The 23,936-nt window shown below is 56.3% G+C and overlaps 1 protein-coding gene across 1 annotated transcript in view; it reads right to left on the bottom strand.

Annotated features, from left to right (window-relative positions):
- Positions 1–3,577, bottom strand: part of DLGAP3 (DLG associated protein 3) — a 134,853-nt gene extending 131,276 nt beyond the window's left edge. The window contains 1 exon segment of the mRNA XM_050932588.1: positions 3,487–3,577. The gene's annotated coding sequence lies outside the window, so the exon portion shown is untranslated.
- Positions 3,578–23,936: the final 20,359 nt, after the last annotated feature.

Genomic DNA, 23,936 nt, shown 5'->3' with positions numbered 1-23,936 from the left:
CAAGATGCAGTTCACAGAGAGTCTACACAACCAAGCTCTACCCTGAGGTTGACCGGCTCTGTGCAATCTCCCCACAGGAGCAGCACCAGCCCCGTGCCAGCTTCCCAGGTACTCAAATGGCTCTGTGGCTACGTTAGTGGTTGTTTATTTCTTGTGTTTACACTCCTGCTGAAACGGGAGCTGCGGGCACTTTGATAAATGCACTGAAAGGGCTGATCCTCTGCCAACCCCTCCGCTAAGTGCATTGGTGATGCTATCGTGTGCTGCTCCTCATGGCAAGATCCCATCCCTCAGTCAAAGGAGAGATCCCTCAGCCGCCTACAGAGGAGTGTCCTCGAGGACTCCGGCAACTGGGGAACACATGGAAATGTTTACAGGAGAGCACTTAAAAGCACTTGGTTGGGATGAAAAGGAGAGCGAGAGAGACAGGAAATGACATCTCTTTCCTAAGGGAAACTAAACTTTACCAGCGAGCTCCTGCTCTTATTTACAGGACAGTAACTGTTCCGGAATCACTCCAGATTCACCCTGGCAGAATCCAGCCCTCTCTTGGGTGCCAGAGCCATGTTATGGGGGCTTGGCGTTATAAATGACCATCCGCCCAGCTGTATTTTCATCCCATCAGTTCTGAGCCTCATGCTTAGAGTCTAGATGCCAGCCATAAACCTGCCAATGGATGTAACCCTTGAGAGAACATTTACACTGCAAAAAACCTGTGGGTAGCAAGTCTCAGAGCCGGGTCTATAGGCTCAGGTTCACAGGCCTCGCATAGCCTGCAGCCATTCCCAGTCGCGCTTTGAAACACACCCTGGAGGGACCTATTGGGGGCAGCAGATGTCCTCAGGTGGGTCTGCCACCAGCAGGGTCCCTCCTCACCCCCGCCACTCCAGGTGCTGTACACATCATACCCAGGTTATACAAACCCCAGACACATCTGGTGCCTTGCAGCCTTCAAGCGAAATTCTAGGCAAGACTGTAACAGAAGACAGGGAGGCCAACTAGAGAACTCCCAAACTATTTAAAGGGGCACTACCCAATTCCTAGCACTACAGAGACTAGGCTCTAGTAACTTACAGAGTCACAGGACCTACAATAAGCGACAACCTCACCCCCGCCACGCTGAGGTCTCCAATGCTACTGCTAAGAAAGACCAGTCACCTGCAACCTTATTGGGGGTTTTGCAGTCAGCAAGAACAGGGCTTGGGACACGGCAAATCCAGACCTTCACAGGGCCACTGACAACACAAGCAGGCATGCTGGGGATGGATGGGTGTCCCTTCAGATCACTCTGCGCTAGGCAGCCTGAGGTTGATTCTGAGAGTGAACCCAACATGGGAATTAAATCTTCCCATGATTGGCTAAACATGTTAGTGCCAGCAAAATACCCCAAGCCGCTTCACAATGTCTGTCAGCCTCTGCCCCATAGAATTCCCAAGAAAGGAACAGCACTGCCCACCAGAGGGCCATCAACAAACAGATGCCAGGGAGCTGTCCAGGCATGGATGCCCACAAGACAGCGCCACAACAACACGTCTAACCCTCATCATCACATTCTGAAGGGAAGAAGGTTTCCCTTACGCCAAATCTCCATGCCTGCCTTTGGTGTGTACTTGTATCCCATCTCCCTTTCAGCTGGCCTGCCTACTATGGGATAACAACCCTACTTCTGCTGGTAGCTAATGGAGTTACTCCTGTGGCTCACCTAAAGGAGGTCTGCACTGCAGCGCCAGAGGTCCCTGATTCAAACCCAGCGGATGGCCCAGGCTGGCGGTCATTACATCACTCTACCTTTTGAATCTACATTTAGGGCCTCATCCTGCTCCAATTTAAGCCAACATAGGAGGAATCCACATCCACGAGGCTGGGATCAGAGACTGAGCTATGCTACTGCCCATCACCAGGCTCCTGGTGGGGAGATTGTTGGATTTAAGGAAGAGAATGAGGCCCAAACCCAACCCCCTCTGCTTTTAAACAACAGCTGGGAGCCCAGGGCCTGATTCTGCTCTATGTGACTCAGCAATGACTCCACTGGAGTCAGCAGAGCTACCCCGCTGTAAAGGGAGAGGCAATCAGGCCCACCGCATCCGCTCTTTACAAGGCAGCCCCTATCCAGCATGCAGTGTGGTGTTCTCTTTGGGATCGGGAACAGCACCATTTCTGTGACTCCACAAGCAGATTGCTGGGCAGGGGGAAGGCCTGTCCAAGCAGCAGCATTTACTATCGATCAAAGTAGCCATTAAAAAAATAAAACCAGCGAAGAACCAAATCCAGCCCGTAAAACCCAGGAGCTCGGGAGTTCCTGCCCTCACCCTCTGCATCACAGCAGCCTGATCCTGCCTGCTGCTCAGCACAGTTGGGCACAGCGCACACCCCATGCATGGCAGCTCACAGGATCTGAGCCTTACGTTGGGGACCTCCTCTGGGAAAACTGATGGGGTCCAAGCTCAGGCTCCTCAGAGCTTCTGTGTCACCCTCCATCAGAGTGACTCTGAGCACTGCACCAATGTATTCATTTAGCCTCACCGCCCACGGGGCAGAGCAGTGTCACCACCCCCATTTTACAGGTGGGGAAACTGAGGCACAGGCCCACATTTTCCACAAGGGCCTTTCATTCTGCATGCTTCCAAGTCTGGAGATACTTCGCAGGGCACCCCTAGCCAATCCAAAAGGGGCTCAGCACCCCCAGGATCAGGCAGTCACCTGGAGGATTTGCTGGCTATTTAAAATCGCTGGTGCAGCCGGAGGCTGCCTGGGGGAATTCTCAGGGGACCGGACTGGGAACCCCAGCCCAGCACTTACACATCTGCAGGGGCGGGGGGAGATACCCCCACACCACGAAGCCCCGCAAACTTAGGGGGGGTTCTAGTTGCAGGGGGCTGCCCTGTTCCCTCGGTTTAAATCTCCGGGGCGGGGGTCTCACTTCCCTCCCCAGCAGGCAGATGACTGAGCCTCGCAAGTTTCTGCGGCTCGGGGAGACACACGCCCCCCACCCACGCAGGACGCCCCCAAGTCGCTTTCTCCCTTACAGCAACTCCCCGCCCCCCGCCGCTTGCAGGGCGTCTGCACCTCGAACCAGCCCCGGGGGCGAGCCGTGCCCGGCTCCGCTCGCCCCTCGCACCCAGCCGGCTCGTTTGCGGCCCAGGCGGGGGGACCCACCAGCGACCTCCGCCGGGAGCCTGGCGAGATTCCGCCCCAGCAGGAGCGAGCTGCGGAGCCGCAGCTGGTGCCCGGGCCCCCCCGCTTCGCCCAGGGAAAGTGGGGGCGCAAAGTCCGTTCCCCCCCCGCCCCCCAGGCAGGGACGAGCCCTTGCAAAGCAGGCGAGTAAGTGTTGATCGATTGCGCGCACTAGCCACCAGCCTAGGCTCGCTCGCCAGGATCCGGATCCAGCTGCAGCTCTGTGCCCCCCTCCCCCCGGGGGGGCGGATGGCAACGCAGCCGGCAACCCCCCCCCCTCGTCCCTCGGCAGCCCCCCCCCGGTCCTCTTACCGTGCCGGGGAGCCGCTCCTCGCAGGGCTACATCCTGAGCTCCGGCTTCCTTCACGCCTCCTCCTCCTCTGCTTCCTGCTGAGGATCCCCCCCCCCCGACTCCCTCCGCGCCCCCGCCCCGGAGAATCAATCGGGACAAATCTCCCCCGCGAGCCTGCGCGGGGCCGGGTGGGGAAGGGGAAGGGGCAGCGGGAGGGGTCCGGAGACCCCCGGGTTCCTCTCCGGCCCCGCACTGCGGATCTAGGGGGTTAATCGTGAAGACACGACGGACCGACAGCCGGGCAGGGAGGGGAGCGGCGCGGGGGAAGATGCGGAGGTGGATTTCCCCAGGAACCAGGGGGAGGGGGCGCGGCCAAGACAGACACAAAAGCCTCCCCCCGGGGCAGCCCCTTGGGGCTTTGCAGGGAAGATGGTGCCTCCCGGTGCCCCCCCGCCCGCAGCCCGGCTAGGCCAGGCAAGGGGGGGCCCCCGCCGGCGCGCCCCGGGGACCCTGCTCGCAGCGGGGAGGCGGGCCCGGGCTCGCGTGTTCGGAGCGGGGACAAAGCCCCTTTTCGCTTCCTTACACACCAGCCGCTTTGCCACCGGGAAACGATCACCATGCAGAGCGCGAGCGAGATCCGAGCCCGGTGCGAGCCCCGCGCCCCCGGCTCCGGCTCCGGCTGGCCTGGGGGATCTCCCCGAGCTCGCCGGGGAAGCCCGTGGGCCGGGCTGGGCCTGCGCGGGGGCAGCTGGAGAGACACGGGCTCTCTGCTCCCCGCACCCAGCTAACGAGCTATTTCCGCGGGAGGCGTAACGGGCAGAAGCAGCAGGTGCAGGAGGGGGCCCGGGTGACCGCCCCTGAGAGCTGCTTCCACTCCGGCCTAGCTCGGGGGTGTCCTGAGTTTGCCAGGTCTCCTGCCATTGTAGGGAAGCGGAGTGAGCTCCTGGCCCTCCTGGAGGGTTCTAAAGTTTTGCCCATTTTTAATTAGCTCAGTCCTGACCCACAACCCCCGGGCTGTCAGTAGCTCTTCCTCCATGCCCCTTCATCCTGAGCCACACCTCTGCCCTCACCGCAGCTCTGCTGATGACCCCCATCCCACTCCTGCTCCCCCCCCATCATCCCCAGCTGGGGGGCGGGGTGAGATGAAAAACCTTCTGCCAGGAACAAGGCTGAGGCTCCCAAATTCATCTCACCGGTGACTGGAATCTGGCTGTAGCAGGCAGTCGCTAGGGGGACAGCCTGTGCAAAGGAGGCCTCTCTGGGGTTCTGGTTATGGGCCCAGGACAGCAAAGGCAACAGTGTTCAAAGAGGGGGGGGAGTTGGCCTTACCCCCATTGGAATGAAGCAGTCATGAGCCAGGAAGGTGCTGGTTGTTGGGCTTGTCCTTTGGGAGCATGGCCCCAGCAGGGCTGAATCTGCCCCACAAAGAGATTCCCTCCAGGAGCCAGCTGGTGCGGGCACCATAGGGTGACCAGACAGCAAGTGTGAAAAATCAGGACTGTGGGTGGGGGGTAATAGGAGCCTATATAAGAAAAAGCCCAAAAATTGGAACTGTCCCTATAAAATCAGGACATCAGGTCACCCTAGCTGTACCAAGGCCTGCGCTGCCTCCTGCATTCTGCTCACCAGGCACCCTTTGCTGGGGAAGACCTTCCCCCAGGACAGCATTGAAAGCAGTATGCACGTGCACAAGTGTGTGGAGGTACCTGAGTGTTTGCACGTGTGTGGTGGCAGGATGGGGGGGTGAGTGCTCACACCACCATCCACGTGTGCAGGAGTGTGCGCGTACACAAGTGTATGGGGAAATGTGCCTTTGCAGTTGTATGCAAGTGTGCATGAATGTGCACGAGTGTGGGTGTCACTGTCTCTGAGTATGTGCGTGTGTGCACACATATATGTGTGAATGAGTGAGTGCCTGTATGAGGATGCGTGTAATTGTGTCTGTGTATTTGAGAGGGGAATTTCACATGGATACCTGTGACACATCACCCTCACTACAATGAGCCACCTTCCCTTGGACACTGCTCACAGCTCACCCCATCTCACTGTCTCCGATCCAGGACCCTCATTCAGGCATTTCGGAGCCATCTCCCCAAGACAGCAGAGAGAGGTGGTCTCCAATCTCCCCTAGCCGACACTCCCCACCCCTCATCAGTGCAGGGTGATGCTGCACGATGCGGCTTCACTGCATTTTCACCGGAAAGCTGTAACTAAAGTTGCCAGTTTGGGCTGGACATATTCCTGGAGGTTTCCTCACATGACATCATCTTTAGCGAAAGGTTCATCTTTAACTCCTGGAGATCTCCAGGACCATCTTGGAGGGTTGGCCACCTTAGCTGCAACACAGTCATGGGTTATTTCACTCCTTGGCTAAAAGAGGCCAGTCGAGATGCTGGCACGGTGAGTTGGCGCCTACCTCCCTCTAGAGGTGATCGTAACAGTAGGCCAGGTACTGCCACCTGCCAGCCTTACCTCTGTAGCTCACTGTGTTATGTGCTATGGAGCCTGCAGGTTCTCCCGGCGCCAGTCCCTGGTACAGCAGCTGTGGTTTGCTATGTCACACTGCTCCTGGCTCATGCTAGGAGGGGAGCAATAACTAATCCTTGCCTGGGAAATCTCTGCAGCCTGCTGAGTCTAACCTGTAACTCAGGTCTCTCGGAGCCCTTGAGAAAACGATCTGGGACTAGCCCAGGAGCGAGGAGTGTAATTGGCCCTGCCATCGGATTGTACAATAACTATTCATTCTGCCTTCTCCCAGATCTGTGCAGAGCCCGCGGCATGGCAAGGAGATTCCTTTCTGCCCTTCACACATCAAACCCCTACAATGTGCAGCATAATTCACTAATAATAATAATTACGGCCAGCACCAGTTAGAAGTGCAATACAATAATAAACTGGTTAACACCTCCCTGTGTGCCCAGGAGAGGAAACGCGCAGGGATCAGCGCATGCCCTTCGCTTGGGTTTTTCCTGTCTTACTGGGTTGCTCTCAGAGCACTGAAGACCTATTATTGCTATAATAATAGGGTGAACTGTGCAGACTCTGTTCCCCCAGGGTAAGCCAAAGAAAATCCCTCTCTAGTCAATGGTGGCTAGATGACTTTAATAGGGTCTCAGCTAGGAACTGTTCACATCATTTCTCCTTTCACTTGCTAGCATTAAGAATAAACCATGCAGAAGATTAATCCTGTAATCGGCTGCCTTTGCCTTTGGTTTTTTGCCCTTTGCCACACACACGGTGGTTTACTGTAGGGTCACTTGTGTGTTTTGTGCACAATGGTTTGTTGTTCTAGGGTCACTGGTAATCACTGCACAGCTTGGTGTGTTCATGGAGAGGTTGCTTTGCACAGCGGTTGTTATTGTAGGGTCACTTCATGAGTGCTGTGTCTATGGGTTTGTTACTTTAGGGCCACTTATATGTACTGGGCAAGCTGGTTATTATAGGATGGCTCGAGAGCACCAGCCACGCGTGTGTTATTGGCGGGTTGCCAGTGGTTTGGAGGAAGGATTAATACAGAGACAAGATGATGTGGACTTTGCAAACTGATCAAAAGGGAAAACAAGCACGGCCACCCTGGGGCCATTCCAGCCTCCCGTTAGTGTCCCATGGCAGGAGGTGGCCTCTGCGTTTTCCCTGCATCTGCCACTCCACTCCGTTCCAGCACGTGGCCCTGGCAGTCACCCAGGGAAGCAGAGCAGGCTGGAGGGCAGCACATGAGCCCCTGTACTCTCCCATTTCCCCTGTACTATCGAGCTGGATCGCTCCTGTAATTCACAGAGTGGCCTGAGACCTCCCCCCAGTCAGCAGAGCCCAGTGCACAAACTGCACCCCAAGCAGCCACAGGCCCTTCCCTAATACCCAAGCCAGGGCACATCCCCCTGACCCACTGCCCTAGGGGAGGGTCACTGCCTCTTGGGTCTTAACTCTTGCACTGCTGGGTTGGGCCTCCACGCCAAACACCAGGGCTGGTGCTGCTCCACCGAGATCAGGGAGGTTGGGGGGTTGCCCCAGGTCACACAACCGGTCATCAGAGCTGAAACGCAGGAGTCCTGAGTCCTTAACCGCTAGACCAGGCTCCCTCTCTCCTATTTGGCCATGGGAGGCTTTAAAGGCTCTAAGGCCCATAGAGACAAGGGACGGCCTTGTGCTCACCAGCCTGGGGTCAAGAGATCAGGATTCAATTCCCAGCTCTGCCACAGACTTCCTGTGTGAGCTGGGGCCTCAGTTCCCCATCACGGATAATCCTTGGATCACCCGCTCCTTGTGGCTGGGCGGCATAGCAGGGCCTGATCTCACAGGGGTGCTTGTAACCAGCACTGGCAAGAACTGCCTGGGCTGCAGGCTGGATCCCCGGTGCTGGCAAGAGGTGATGAGCAGGGGCAGGTGGCTCTCCTCTGCCTGCACTTAGGGTGCAGGGAGAAGTTCCCCCTTGGGGCACTTGGCTAACTGCCGGAGCCCTATGCACACAGAGGGCAGGGCAAGGGAGGAAGGAGGCCAGCTAGTTCCTGGAATGATTTCTCTTGGCTGCGGAGGTCACTGCTGTAATAGAGAAAGAAAAACAGCTCCTCTCTGGGTGGAGGCTAGGGCCGCAGACAGCGAGGGAGGGCCGGCACCACAGACTCCAGCACTCCTCGGTTGGGCTGCAGCACAGGATGCCCCTTGCTCCCTCAACCAGCACCTGTAGTTCTCCAGCATTGCCTCTCACCATGCAATGCCAAGGGCTCCGGGCTCCAGCCCGGGGGTCTCTGGTGTGCAGGGGCTGGGGAGGGAGTCGGGAGAAGCGTGGATTAGGCTGAGCAGAAAACTCCTTTTCTCCGTTTACCTAATTTAAGCTTGCAATTTACATTTGCAGAGGTGAAAGGCTGGAGGGCTGAGCCCACCACCCACCCCCAGCCCTACCCATAGTGGCTAAAGAGCTGGACCACTGGGGCCTGCGCAAGAATCCACCATCATGACCCTCGGAGGGGGTCAGTGGGAGGACAAAGCAATGGAGCCTGTGCCAGAGGCTTTCTGCAAAGAGGGATGGGGAGGAATTCCCTGGAGCTCTGCCTGGCCCACTCCTGCACCCTGCGCAGTTGCGCACATGGAAATTACACCAACATAGTCCTGAATCATCAGCTCTTGTGCTAACTGAAACCTACAGCCTGGTGTAGTCCAGGGCCCCGGCTCCTCATCCATTATTCCAGAAGACTGATGAGGTCGCCCGTCTGATGAAGACAAATTCCCCAGCCCCCAGGGCTGGCACTGCGACATGTTCTCCCCTGGAGACAATCACAGAAATTAGCAACGGAAGAGACACATTAGGCCTCCTCTTGGGCATCTCCGCAGGCAGTGCAGGACGAGTCTGCCTCCTACAGGGGGTTCTCCAGGGCTCTGCCCTGGTGGGGTTCAAATGAATCCAGCAAGGGGGCTTCCAGAACTGCCCTGCAGAGACTCAGACCCCTCCCAGCTGTTAGATCACACACACACACGCCCCACACCCCCTGGGTGGAGAGTCACCCCCTCTTCCTGAGGCAGAGAGCTGAGCACCCAATACATCAGGTGATTTGGGAAGCCTGGCCTGGCCTGCGGGTGACACGCAGGCCCTCGGTGACTTGGGGGAGGCCATGGAGGGAGCCCATGTCCCAGCTGGGATCCCAGCCCTGAGCTATGCCCGGTCAGCTGGAGCCATTCCTGGAACAGGTCAGCAACTTGCTACAGCCAAACCAGAACCAGGTCCAAGCTCATCCTTCGCAGGGCGCTCAGCACCAGGGAAGGGAGGGGGCCTGGCTGGAGCTTCCAGCAATGGATCCAGCTGTTCAAACCCCTCAGAGTCCCCTGGCGTCATGGTGTCACGGAGTCACAGGGCGATGCTCTGGAACTGCTCCCCACCAAGCCAGGCAGGACTTTGGGGAGCCTCCTCTCCCTTGGAGCAGACTTGTTCAGGGCAAGAAGCTCACACGTCTTCACCTCCTGGGTCTCTCCTTGGAGCATTCAGCATCCTCTGCCCCTCCGGGCACTTCCCACAGCGAGCCCGCCTCAGTGGGGTCCTGGGGAAGCCACCAGGTCCTGCACCCCCACTTTGCAGTCAGACGTGACTCTTAGCCAGCCAGTAAAACAGAGGTTTATTCGATGACAGGAACAGGGTCTAAAACAGAGCTTGTAGGTACAGAGAACCGGACCCCTCGGCCGGGTCCATTCTGGGGGTCAGTGAGCCTGACCCCCACGTCTGCCCTCAGCCTAACAACCCCTCCCAGCCCCTCCTCTCTCCTCAGCTCCTTTCCCGGGCCAGGAGGTCACCTGATCCCTTTGTCTCCAACACCTTCAGCTGGCACCTTTGCAGAGGAGGGGCCCAGGCCATCAGTTGCTAGGAGACAGAGTGTCAGGCATTTAGGTGCACTGGCCCTTTGCTCTGCCAGATACTTAAGAACTGCCATGGGGACACTGAGGCACCAACACAGTATTCAGAGCAAACATTAAGAACATTCCCAGTTCGTCACACATGGCCAACTTCCTCATGTGACCCTGCAACACCCAGTGTAACTGCCCCCTGAACCTCCCACGTGGACTCCACCACCCCCGCTGGCACCCTAGCCCGATGGGACCCAGCAGGGTAGCCTCTTCTCAGCTCTGACCACCACAGAGCCAGCTCTGGCCATGGTAGCAGGCAGTGTCCTACCTCAGGCTGAGCCCCTGCTGCTTGCCCCAGGGCTCAGGGGTACCTCAGCCCCAGCACATGGTGCTCCTGGCCCAGGCACCAGCCAGAGACCACCATCCTGCAGGTCTGTACTGAGCTAGCCTCTCCACAGGGCATCCCAACCTTCAAAGCCCCTGGATCACCAGCGCCCCCTCCCTCGCCATGAGCTGCTGCAGAACCCAGGCTGTGACAGAGGGGTTCCCCAAGGATTATGGGAGCTCGGCCGCTTCGAAATGACTTTCTCCCAGAAGTCTTTTTGAAATCTCCCATAATCCATTTCCTTGGGAAGCAGTGCCAGGCAGGGTAGGATGGTGCCCAGATGGCAGGGCTGTGGCACTGGTGCAGCACGGGGGCCAGAGAGTGTGGCTCGTGGGCATACCCTGCCCAGTCGGTGCTAGCCCACAAGCCCAGGGAATGTGAAAGCCATTGCCTTTTCCCACCTGCTTTGGCATCCCTCCCCCTTCAGAGCAACAGCAGGTGCCTGGCAGTGCCCCTTCTCTCCATGTGCCCGCATGCCAAGTGCCACACCCAGTGCAGACAAGGCAGGCAGGGCCCAGAGGCTGGCACTGCCACGTGGCTGCCTGACCTTCCCCAGGCAGCAGAGCTTGAAATGATAAATCAGATTCCAACTGCAATACACCTACCATGACCCAGCAGAACCGACAAATTCAGCCCAGCCTCTCTGCTCTGACCCAGTCAGGCTGCGGTGCCACCTCCACCCCTAAGGGCTGAGCCCACCACTATGGGCTCTGTGGGCTCTCGCCCTTACAGACAGGCTAAGAGCGAGCCAGCCCCCTCCTGCCCAAGAGCACCCTGCTGCTAGGAACTGCCCCCACGCCCTGTATCTGTCACCACCACCACCTGTCTTTTCCACTCTGCCTCCTAAAGCAAAACAAAACACTCACCAGCGCCAGGCACTTCCAGGGCAGCTTTGATTGGGGATCTCAAAGAGCATTAAGAAGGGGAGTTCAGCCAACCCCACTCCCCTGCCCCCCTAGGGGTGGAGTAGGTAAATACGTTTTCCTGTCCCCATTTCACAGCTGGGGACACTGAGGGGGAAGTGACTCATTCACAGCCATGCAGCAAGATGGGGTAGAAGCTGGATGTCCATCGGCGTGCTTACCTCTGCTAACCATAAAGGAGATAGTCTGAGCAAAGGCCTGGGAGTCAGGAATTCCTGACTTACAACCCCAGTTCTGACACAGCGCTGAGCAAGCAGCTTTCCTGCCCGGGGCCTCAGTTTCCCCATCTGTACAAGAAGGGGAAAAGGCAGGCTAGTCTTGAGTCTTTGCAGCAGCACAGCAGGGTGACCTATCTCCTGGCTGTGGGCCGTGCCAGCTGGTTTGATCAGAAAGGAGACTTGCTTTGCGAGTGAAGTGAAATATCAGCCACTAGGGAACAGGCAGAGAAGCCAGAGAGTAGGAGCCGGCTGGAGAAGGAGCTGGCAAGGTCTGTGATGAGAGACTTCCCCTGGGCATCTGATCACCACCTGCTAATCTCAGCAAGCAAATAAATGACCAGGACACATGTGCTTCAGCACTCAGGTGACAGCCCCCATGCTGCCCTGCCTCTCCTTCCTTTAGGCCCCCCCCCCAACGAGAATGAGAAGCCCACAGCTATTGTATTATGCTTCATTCCCAGCTACACCCCTACCCAGTAATCCAGGGCACTAAAATCATCAGGGTGGAGGAAGTTCACAGGAGAGAAGCAGTGAGGTTTAGCGATTAGAGCGGGGGGTGGTTGTGAGTCAGGATGCCTGGGTTCTACTTCTGGTGCTGGGAGGAGAGGAGGGTCTAGTGGTTAGAGCAGTGGTAGCTGAGAGAATCAGGACACCTGGTTTCTATTTCTGGCTCTGCTCCCTGGCTGCTGTATGAGTTACTTCCCCTCTCTGTGCCTCCATGTGTAACCCAGGCCCAAGTGTATGTCATACAGGGGCAAAATGTATGTTACATCCCCATCTAGCAGCTGGTCCACTACAGGATAATAGCCTACTACTGCTGCTGAGAGGGTTACTCCTTTAGCTCCAATGGCAGAGGTCTGTGCTGTGGGGCTGAAAGTCCCAGGTTCAGACCCTTCTGCTAACCTGTGATAGGGGCAGTTCTGCTTGAGTGCTGCCTGATCTATGCAGGGGTGAGGAAGGAGTCTGCCTGCACCAGGGGGTTAGTTTCCTGACATCCCATGCAAAGCCCAGCTGAAGGGAGAGAGTGTAGCAAGGTGATAACTCACCAGGACAGCGCCTCCTGCTGGTCTTCTTGGGAATTAGCTCTTGTCTAAGATGTGGCATGCCCTGTGCTGGCTGCTCACCTGCCTCAGGCCCCTGTGTCCCTCCCATACCCTGGTGCCCTCTACCTCAGGGTCCTGCCCCCAGCAGTAACTCACAGTGTGGGTCTCCCCTCCCAGGGGAACTCCCAACCCTCTATACCCACCTTGCCTCAGTGGGTGCTGCCAGTTGTCATCTAGCCCCTGCTCACTGGGGCAAACTGCAGTCTGTCATAACCACTCATCATTGGCAAGGAGATTTGGACCAGCTGCCTCTACCTAACCCCAGACTGCAGCTCTGCAGCCCCAGTGCCTTCTTAAGGGCTTGCACAAGGCCTGCAGCCAGGGGAACTGCCTGGCTGGAGCGCTCCAGTGCCAGCTCCCAGGCAGCTAAGTCCTTCTCTCTCCACTGTTAGAGAGACTCCTCCAGCTCCTCGGCCCCAACCCTCTTATAAGGGCCCTGATTGAGCTGGCCACAGCTGTGGACACTTCCCCAATCAGCCCAGGTTGTCCTAGCTGCAGCCCTCTCCAGGGGTGCTTTTAACCCCTTTTTAGCGGAGTGGGGCAGTTGCAGCGGAGCACGCAGCAGGGCACAAGGTACCCTAGCTGGCATAAAGCCTGGACAGGCTTCCTGGAGCTTGTTTTTAAGAAAACGTATCCCTGCGTTTTCATGCATTGTTAACCACAGGACAGCAGCAGGTAATTTACAGCAAAGGCTGCCCAGGAGGCCAGGAGATATACACCCATGGGGCTCTGCAAGCAAACACAGCTCACCAGCACTGTGATTTCTTACCGGCTCGGGGCTATTCTCCCTGGCAAGCCACGAGCTGCAATTCTTTGCAGGGAGATGACACTCCAGCCAGCGCCGGGAGCGTCTCCAGTGGTTTCTCACCCAGAGGCCAAACAATGGCAGAGTCAGGACCAATTCACCGACTGCTCCATGTTGGCAGTTCGGAGCAGTACTCATTGCCCAGAGCCCTCAGTGCACTTACAAAGGGAACAAGTCATTATCCCCATCTTGACAGACAGGGAAACTGAGGCCCAAAGGAGCAGGAACTCGCCCAAGTGAGGCAGTGGGGGAAGCCAGGCCTCACCCCACACATCCCCTGTCTATTTCCGGGGGAGTTTGCTCCCCTTTCCCTTGTTGACTGTGTGATGCGCTAGGTGCACCTGGACTCTGGAAAGACCGACAGACCAACCAAGCAACCTTGAAGTTTGCTACCATTCACCTACTGGGCTTTAATTTTCACTCTCCGTGTTGCTTCCCAGGAAGGATGCTGGGGAGCATTGTCCTCTTCGAGGCAGAGCTGGCAGCACCTCCTGTAGCAACAGCTGCCAGACGTGTTCCATGAAGTCAGTAGGAGTTAGATCAGGCCCCATAACTGACTCCCCCATCCCTCCTCTTCCTTCCCTGGCTCTGTCTTCTCTTCCCTCCCCTCCCTATGCAAGCTTCCCACACACACACATACACCCCAACTCCACCCCGGGTTACTTTAAAGGCTCAGTCCCCCCCCCTCCCCCCCCGCCCACCTTGCCCAGTCTGCCAGGAAACAGACTCACCCCCTCCCAGCCTGGGCGCAGCACTCTCTGATTACATGCCTCAGCCTTTAATATTTATTTACTGCTAAATATTTAAACCTGTTAAATAAATCTTTACACACAAGCTGCCTGGCAGAACCAGGTCCCCGCGGAGACCTGGGGCTGCCTTGGCAAAGGAGTGTGGGCAGCTGGAAAGCTGTATCCAACCCTCCTAGCTCATCAGGGCATCCGTGTGCCTTCTGACCACACGCTGCCAGGTAAACTGCTTGTCCTGGTACCAGCCAGAGCCTGGCCCTGGGCGCTGTCCTCCCTGCCTGTAACAACACATGCAGTCGAGCTGGATTCCCCACTGCCCTGTGTTCTGCGCAGCCAGTTACAATAGGGCAAAGTCATTCATGCCTCGTCAGCATCAGTTTAAATGAGGCACAAGGGTCAGAGCAACAGAGAATCAGGCCCATGGAGTGTGTGGTGCAGATGAGTCATTTAAACAATAGTCTCCACCTATTTTCCATCACAAAGCACTTTTACAGACATCAGTGATTATTACAGAGACGCTGGAACACTTTCTTCCTGGCTTAAAGGCAGGGAAACTGAGGTATGGAGATGAAGTGACCTTGCCAAGCCAGCAAGTCAGTGTCTGAGTCAGGAGTGGAACCCAGGAGTCCTGGCACCCAGAACACACCCCGTAATATCCAAGAGACGGGTCGATATGACACCCTGCTCTGCACTCAGCTCATCGGCAGCAGAGCCAAAGCCTTGGGCTGGGAGTTGAACTCATAATCTGGAGGCAAGAGTCACAGATACCATGGAGCAAGGGGATAAGCTCACAGCTGTACCCACCCCAAAGGCACTGAGGGAAAGAAGCTGCAGCTCCTATTCAAGGCCGCGTGGCCTCATGGATAGGGCACTGGGCTGGGGCTCAGGAGACCTGGGTTTTATTTCCTGTGCTGATGCCAACCTGCTCTGTGACCCAGGCTTGCCAGGTCCCCTCCCCCTGCCTTAGTTTCCCCTCCCACACTAGGACTGGTTCCCTGGCTAGCCCGCCTGAGCTGCTTAATCAAGGGCACATCACTCGGGCTGACAGCAAGACTCTTAGCATGAATACTGTGCAGGAGTGGAAGGCGAGCTGCCGAGAAGTCAGGGAGGTTTTTTGGGCTCAGCAGAGCCTGCAGTGATGCTTAGCATGACTGTGTAGGGTGCCCATGGGCCATGGCTGGGGGTTCCTTTCCCCGGAGGGGTGGGATGCTGTCAGCCAACAGGCGACCCCCACACGGCCAGCTGCAGAGTCACCAGCCAGCTCCTCCCCTTGGAAACCAGCCAGGACAACACCCAGAGAAATACACCCCCAGCCACGCCTCTGGGGCCACACCCGCCTCTACCCTGCATCTAGGGTGACCAGATGTCCTGATTTTATAGGGACAGTCCCGATTTTGGGGTCCTTTTCTTATACAGGCGCCTATTACCCCCCACCCCCATCCCAATTTTTCATATTTGCTATCTGGTCACCCTACCTGCATCATCTCTACACACGGGAAGCAGGAAAGAGCTCGAGGGGCAGAGGCAGGGACAGAGGGATGCAGGGCGCTAGTGTAGCATCCTGGCACCAGAAAGAAGAGCCCTCACTTGTATTTCTGCCCTTGGGACCTTGCAGGGGCATAGAATCACCACAGCACAAGCGCCAGTCCTGAGCTGCTCCCTATCTCATGACATTACGGTAGCCAAGAACCTTCAGACTACATCCTGGTGGAAAGAGAGCAGCAGCCTGAAACACAGGGACATCCACCTGACAGCAGGCAGCCTGAAACAATGATTAACCCCCCTTTTTTTGACTCAACCAGATGGTAACTCTGAAACCTAATGATGGCTATTTAAATGTGAGTTGTTCCCCTGCTAATCCAAACACGAGGAAGAAAAGGGATGATGACATTGCAAAGATCTGCGCCATTGGCTGCGAGCAGCATTGTGTTATAGTACCACTAGTGGGCACAGCTCGGCCTAGTGTGGGGAGCTTAGCTCTGAGTCAAATGGATGAGCTTAAAGGGCCAGTGTAGCTTCACCCCCTGCCTGATGCACATCTTAGAATTAGGAAAGTCTGCCTCTGCTGAAAAGAAGGGATGGAAGGCAAGGAGGGAGAACTGGGTGTGTCCCAGCCAAAGCGTAGCAACGTAGAGGTTTGTTTTACTGAGCACCAAACACTGGAGCCACCGTGCAGGGCTCCACCTTTATTTAGCTTGTGATTTATATTATGCCCACGGTGCTGCCAACTCTGGGGATTTTTTGGGGAGTCTCCAGTTATTGGGCATTTTTCAAAAAGCCCCAGCTCCTGGAGTCATGGGATTTCATGAGATTCCCAGCTTTCGTTTTCTAGTCCTCGGGGGAGGAGAAAAACAGGAAAACGTGGTCCTGGAATAAAGGTGTTTTTTTAAAGGTGAATTTAAAAATAATCCAAAAAAGCTTTTGGTTTGTAAAACCTCCTGATGTTTAAGCTGATCTCCTGATTTGTGTGTGTGGGCAGGAGCAGCGCCAGGGATTCTGGCACCCTAGGCGGGGATCCTTCTGTGCTTCTGAGCGTTGGTGGCAATTCTGCGGCGGGGGGTCCTTCCCCGGCTCCCAGTCTTTGGGGCACTTTGGCGGCGGGTCCCGGAGCGAGTGAAAGACGCGCCGCAGAATTGCCGCCGAAGACCTGGAGCGCGGAAGGACCCCCCGCCGCCAAATTGCCGCCGAGGGTGGCAAAAAGCCACCCCCCCAAATCCTAGCATCCTAGGCGACCACCTAGATCACCTAAATGGAAGCGCAGGCCCTGTGTGTGGGGAGGGGTGACTCCTTGTTTTTGAGTGCCTGAGGTTAGCAATGCTGATGTCCGCCTGCATGAAGCTTTGGGCAGGAACCAGATTACAAACCCCCAGCTGCTTTCCTGTCTCCACTGCTTCCCAGCATAGCAATTGTCGCTGGAGGAGTCCCAGTTACCAAGGAGGGGCACCGGTTACCAAGGAGGGGACCAAAGTGTCGTCGAGAAGTTACATACATTAGAATTCAATTTTCATATGTGCATTTAAAAATTAATATGCTATCAAGGCAGCTACGTGAGCTGCTTCTCGGCAGCCTTGTTCAAACCTCATTACCAGTTGATGGTGCATCCTGGGGGGCACCGCATGTTACAGGCATGAACCCCAGGGCCCTGGCTACATGGTTGTGGCCATGCCATAATATGGGGAGCATCACAGGATTCACTCACCGCTAGGGCGCCTCCTCCTGGCTGCTCTGGGAATTTGCTCCTTCCAGGTCCAACATTCCTTTTTGTCGCTCATTTGCACACCCCACAGCCTCTCTCTCTGCAGCTCGTGGTGCTCTCTCTCCATGGCTTGGCCCTCTAGCCAGCTCAGTGTGTTTTCCCCCTTCCAGGGCATCAGATACTCTCCCAAGAGGTCTTCAAATCCACTGCCCTGACTGTGCCACTTCCCCAGTGGCTGGTAGGGGAACCCGGGCCCACCCTGTACTCCAGGTTCCAGTTCAGGGACCCTCTAATTAGCAGCCAAGGACTTCAGAGGATTTCCCAGAGCCTGTGAACTCCTGGTGCTGTGCCTAGCACCAGTGAGCAGACAGGGCATCCTGTTGCATATCTGCATCAGGCAATTATCCTTCCCCAGCTGGGACGGGAAGCTGAGGTGGGATATGGCTCCCGAGCTGAGGAAAACAGACCCCAGGCCTGTGTGTTTGCTGCACTTAGCTAAAACAGCTCCAGACCCAGGCCAGGCTGAGTGCAAATTCCCGTTCCCATGGTGGGATCATCCCCTGCAGTGCATACTGCGCCATGGGGGGTGGGAAGAGGATCACGGGCCAGTGCAGCGCCAGCCCTTCCCCCACCAGCTCATTTCTCGGCGCTGGCTGAAATATTTAGCAGGCATTAGCAATGCTGCAGCTCAGCAGCCTTTGCAATAGCTGCACATCACACTCGATAGACAGGACGCCACCCAAATCAATTCGTGGACCCTGGACAGATCAGAGAGATGGGACAGGTATAAACCCGTATTGAACCAGCCCGATTTCCCCCCAACCTGGGAATGCGAGGGATCTCCCTCTAGTCCCAGAACAAACCCACCTGCCACTAGAACCCCAGCCACAGAGGAGGGGGGCTGGGAGAGCCAGTGCTAGCAGCAAAGGGGGCTGCTGGGTCGCTGGGGAGATGGCTGATTTGATGCATGCAGCACTAGCTAGGGCAGCGCTGGGCTACGGGTACATCTATGTCCCTGCTAGGCCAAAAGGGATTTGTTTCATTCAATGCTCTTGTTTTTTTTATTAGCCTTCCTCTGTTGTATTATAAATAATCATCACTTTCCACTCAAACCTCAAATGAAGCAAGAGGTTTGGGGTTTTTTTAAATGCCAGAACGAAATCCTCCACGGGGCGGGCAAAATAAGTCGTGACGCTTATTAATGAAGGCAGCGTTAACACGCATTCATCTGACACAGCGAGTCTCAAAAGGCCCATCGTGCGGTGCAAGGGAGTTGCTCCTAACTTCCCAGTATTGCTGAAATGCGGCCACCTCTGGGGGAAGGCATAACAGCTGTTTCAACAGCATCCAGCAGCAATTGAGGGGAAGGGGTGATGGTGACTCCTGCATGCCAGTGGAGAGCAAGAGGGAAAACAGCAATGGGAACACACTAAACTGAAAAAACAGGAGATGAAGGAAGCCCCCATAAAAACTCCCTCCACTCACCTGCAACTAGAAGCTACGGTCCAGCTCAGCCACAGGTTCCGAACTCGAGGCAGGATCCACCAGCAGAGGGTCTCTGGCCTGTGCTCTGCAGGAGTTCAGAGCAGATGTTCCCACCTGGCATTGAAATCAATGAAGCCATGAACATCTCCCCTGACGTCAGGGCCTTCAGGTGGGAAACAGTCAGCCTGACAGAGCCAACCTCGCTAGTCAGAGTCCTTTGGTTTGACAACTTGGGAGATCCTGGATTCAACTTGCTGCTGTGCCACAGACTCAGTGTGTGACCTTGGGCAAGTCATTTAGCCTCTCTGTGCCTCAGTTTCCCATCTGTACAAGAGCGAAAAGAGCCCGACACTGTCTTACGGGGGTCTGAGGATTAATACATTAAAGGCTATGAGGGGCTTAAATATTGTGATGACAGGGGCCAGATAAGTTCCTTAGACAGACGGTGATGTGTCCTTCAAACCCCTCCCTGTCTATCTAAGGACGGATGGCTAGAGTTGGGCAGCAGGGTGCCTGTGGTGATGACAGACGAAAGGGGACATATGGTGAAAGGTGACAGAAAACTCCAGGCAGCTCCACTTTTCTTTCCTTTGTTATTCCTTTTAATTCATTCCAAAGCTCAATTAACTAACCCCTCCAAAGACAGCCCCCTTCCTCTAGAATCAAAGGGCACACACACGCTCTGAGAGAGGAGGGGATGGGGGCAGGTTTGCAAACGAAGGGGCTGATGAGAGCCTGAGATGAAGGCGAGAGCACTCTAGGGACCTGTGTTGGGTCCCCGCTGCTCATTTGCTGGTGCTGGGCTCCCCAAAAAGCCACCCGTTACTCTAATTGTCTAATTAGTGCCTGCATTTCAAATGGCGCTTCAGAGTCGAGGTTAAGGAGGCACAAGAAATGAGGCAGGATTGTCAAAGTGCCAGCTCCTTCTCCCACACTGCCACCCGCAAGCTCCTTTCACACAGCCAGGCCGAAGTTCCTATGGAAAAACAAGGTGATCGCCTTTTCACATCCCCCAGATCCTCAGAGGTATTTAGGTTGATTTCAAGATTTCAAGAGGAGTTAGATGCCTAAAGACCTCTGAGGATCTGATCCCTAAAAACTCCCTGGGTACTTTTTGCAATGTTGTTATTTATGCTAGGGTAGCATCTAGAGTCCCTAGCTGAGATCAGTGGCCCTGCTGCACCAGGCGCTGCACAGATCCTGACTGAGATCAGCGGCCTGTCACACCAGGTGCTGTACAGACACATAGTGAGGGAGAGACCCTGCCCTGAACAACTCACAATCCAAGATCCTGTCTATACACAGTTTTTGTACCTTTTTAACTGTATCTATTTGAGAGTGAAACAAAACCATTTGAAATCTCCTAGCATGGATGCCATTATACCAGTGCATGCTCCTGCCCTCCTCAGAACACCTTTCCTGGGGCTGGGTCAAGCAGCACCCTCCCTTGGGCTTCTGTCAGTGCTGCTCCAAGGTCAGCCCAGGAGAGGAGTCACTTTGCCTCAGTTTCCCCCTGTGGAGGGTTATGTGGAGGGGGCTGGCTGTGGCCCCTGCTCCCCAGCCCAGGAGTGGAGTACGACAGGGGTCGCCCTGGGGGCCAGCAGGGGGCACACTCCCTTCCAAGTGACAGCTGAACCCGGGGCCATCGGTGCAGGCAGAACACAGGGGAGGTGAAAGCCAGCGTGAGTGAGTGTGAGTGGGTGTGAGCGAAAGTGTGCGAGAATCTGGCATAAGGCCCTCCCATGGGCAGCACGTGAGACTGACTCATGTGGGTGACTGTGTCACCCCCAGGGGCTGGCATACGTCACTGCAGCTAAGGGGACTCTCCGGGGCTCCTAGGGCTGACGACGGCCTCAAGGCTCCCACGACTCCTTGTGGCAGCCCCAGGGGCTGTGATGGACAGAGGTGCAGAGAGAAGTGACACAGCCAGCCACCTACAGAGAGCGGGACAGCCTCCCCCAGCAGGCTATCTGGAGAAGCCCATGACGTGGGAGCATGGGGAGCAGCTGGCTCTCCCGAGTGCAAACAGGCATTCGGCAGGGCTAACACAGCACCTGAGGAGCACCAGGGTCTCACCCTCTGGGAGGAAACAGGCCTGGCTTCACCTGGCATCCAGCTCTGGCACTGGAGAGGTGTCTACTGGTTACACTGGGAACCAGGGCTCCTGGGATCTCTTCTTACTGGGAGTGGGTTAGAGCTGGGGGGTTGGCGGTCAGGATGCCTGGCATCTATTCCTGCTCTGGGGGTGAGTTAGAGCAGAGGTGGGGGTGAGGGCCTGGGGCTCAGGACACCTGGGTTCCCTTCCAGCTCTGGGAATTGGTTAGAGCAGGGGGGTGAGGGGCTGGTGGTCAGGACACCTGGGTTCTATTCCTGCTTTGGGGGTGGGTTGGGGGGGGGGGCTGGTGGTCAGGACACCCAGATTCTATTCCTGTTTTGGGGGTGGGTTGGAGTGGGGGGCTGGTGGTCAGGACACCTGGGTTCTATTCCTGCTTTGGGGGTGGGTTGGAGGGGGGGGCTGGTGGTCAGGACACCCAGATTCTATTCCTGTTTTGGGGATGGGTTGGAGTGGGGGGCTGGTGGTCAGGACACCTGGGTTCTATTCCTGCTTTGGGGGTGGGTTGGAGTGGGGGGCAGCTGGCAGTCAGGACGCGTGGGCTCTATTCCTGCTCTGGGAGAGGTGGGGGTATCTGGTGGTTAGAGCAATTGGAGCCAGAGGCCTAAGAGTCAGGACTCCTGGCCTCAGCAGTGATCAGTGCCCTTCTCTCTGTCTCTGGTTCTCTCTCCCCCTGCCTGTGGTTCATCACTTGACTCTCCAGCGACGTCACTCAGCGCTGGGGATGGGACACAGGCTCCGAGTGCAGCACCAATCCAGCGTGCTGTGACTGGAATGCCGAGACCAGCCACTATCAATCCCATGCCCAGCCTCTCACCTTCAGCCTGGTGAGCAGAATCCCTGAGCGCGTCCAGCGCCATCCTGCTGCCAGGAGCAGCTGGGCCCAGGCTGCTCCGCTGAATTTCTTCTTGGGGCACCCAGCTCTGCCTTTGCAGCTGCCATGGGTGGTGGAGTCATCCTGGACTGCAGGAGCCGTGAGCGGCGGGTAGGGGACAGCACCCCCTCCTGGCTGGGCTGGTGAAGCTGGTCCGGTGGGGTTGGCATGAGCTGAGGACGGTGGTGGCCTCCAGCTCCAGCAGCAGGGGACTGGCACCCTGGCCACGCACCTCGGCTGGGCTCCCCTCGCTGTGCGCCTTGGCTCCGGGAGTTATTTATTAACGAACTCTAGACCTGTCTGTGCATGTGAGCGGCTGCCCTCTGGGGGAGCACAGGTGTAGAACAGTCCTCGCTGCCAGCCGCTCCCTGCCTGCCTTCTCCGGGGCTCAAGGCCACCTCTACAACAGCACCGCCAGCCGCAGGCGGTCAGAAACCTGCAGCCAGGCCCCCCAGAAGCAGGAGTTTTAAAGGAATTACAGTCCATGTGCAGTGCTTTGCCTTCTGATGTCTGAGCCTTTTCTCCAGCTTCTCTACAATCATCCGGGCTAGAAACTTTGAATGCTGAGATGTTCACAAGACTCCGGGAGCTGGGCCTTTAAGGAAAAACACCAGACTGGCATGAGTCAGACTCTTTGTGGTTGCCCAATGTTGGGGCATCTTATTTCTGTGCATAGCCTGGATTGTTGCCCCTGCTGCAGGGACTGCCACGGGTGGCTACAGAAGGGAGCTGACCCTCTTAAAGAGATGCCGCCCTTCCTAGGGGATCTCTGCGTTGCAATAGCAAGAGAGAGCAAGGAGTGGGAATCCTTCCACTGCTCCTGACCCCCCACCCTCTGCCCTAGCCAGTGCTAACCTCTCCACAGGCGACAGCCTGAATGATGGAGGCTGGAGGGACTCTATTGTTCTTGCCCCCAGCAGCTTGGCTCCCCCTCTTTCATCCTGCCCCCCACACACACACCAACTCTGCACCAAGCCCCATGACTCACTGGGCTCAGTGGGTCTGCACCTGCTGCCCTGCATCAACACTTCTCCTGGCAGCCACAGGAGCAGGCGGGGCAGAGAAAATTCCCCTCCTTCGTGCCTCTGAAAGGGGTCTCTCCCACTTCGCTTCCCCACTGCACCCTGCCCAGTGGAATCAGGTGTCTCAGGCATGGCACAGTACAGTCAAATGGCTCCGGCCATGGCCCATCGGGGCCTCTCCTAGCTCAGCACAGGGGGTCACTGTGCAGGTGTCCTCTCCTCTGGGGGCTTTGCAAACAATGGCCCCTCCAGCCTCAGCCCCTGCTGGAGCCCAGGAGGGAGAAGGAGATCCTTAGATGCTGACTCCCGGTGTGTTTGTAGTGCCCCATGGGGACCACACGCCCTGGGGTGGCAACTGGCATTGCTACTGTGGAGTAGATTCCAAGGCTTGGGTTAAACAGGTTCCAAGCTGGGGCTGCAGGGTAGGGTGACCAGAGATCCCGATTTTATAGGGACAGTCCTAATATTTGGGGCTTTGTCTTATATAGGCACCTATTACCTATTACCCTCCACCTCCTGTCCCGATTTTTCACACTTGCTGTCTGGTCACCCTAGTGCCGGGATCCACACATCACCGGCCGGTGATATCACCGACGGTGGGAACCTCCACAGAGGCTGTGTGGTGCCAACCCCTAAAGAGTAGCAGGGTCGCTGCCTGCTCTAAGGGCTGTAAACAAGCTCTTTCACAGGGGCAGGTTGGTGCATCTGGACCTTGCTAGCCAGCTGGGACTCAGTGTGGGAGAGAAGGAAGCTGTTGCATGACAATTCAGACCTGGAGAAACAGATTCTAACAGTCAGCTTGTAGGCAAAGAAACCACAGCTCTGACTCTCACGCACATGAGAGTGCACACACACACACACAAACACACACACACGCACAGGCCCATTTGATTGCACATAGCATGATACCCACACACCCACGCACCCCTGGGCAGTTGCACACAGCATAGATGTGCATGAAGACACACATATGTGCAATTAGGCATACGGAAGACATGCACACACAGACCCAATGGCTGGAAGTTGAGGCTAGAACAAACTCAGAGTGGAAAGAAAGTGTACATTTTTAACAGTGAGGGTCATTCCCCATTGGAACAACTTCCAAGAATTGTGGTGGAATCTCCATCACAGGCAACTTTTAAATCAAGACAGGAATATTTTTTCTAAAAGATCTGCGTCAGTTCCACCAGGAGTTAATTCAGCTCTGGGTCTGCGTTAGACAGGAGGGCAGAACAGAGGATCACAGTGCTCCCCTTGGGCTTTACAATCT

Source organism: Gopherus flavomarginatus, chromosome 22 (assembly GCF_025201925.1).
Source record: "Gopherus flavomarginatus isolate rGopFla2 chromosome 22, rGopFla2.mat.asm, whole genome shotgun sequence".
NCBI classification, from domain to species: Eukaryota; Metazoa; Chordata; order Testudines; family Testudinidae; genus Gopherus; species Gopherus flavomarginatus.
Note: the sequence above shows the minus strand (reverse complement) of the source record. Positions and strands in the feature narration are given on the sequence as shown.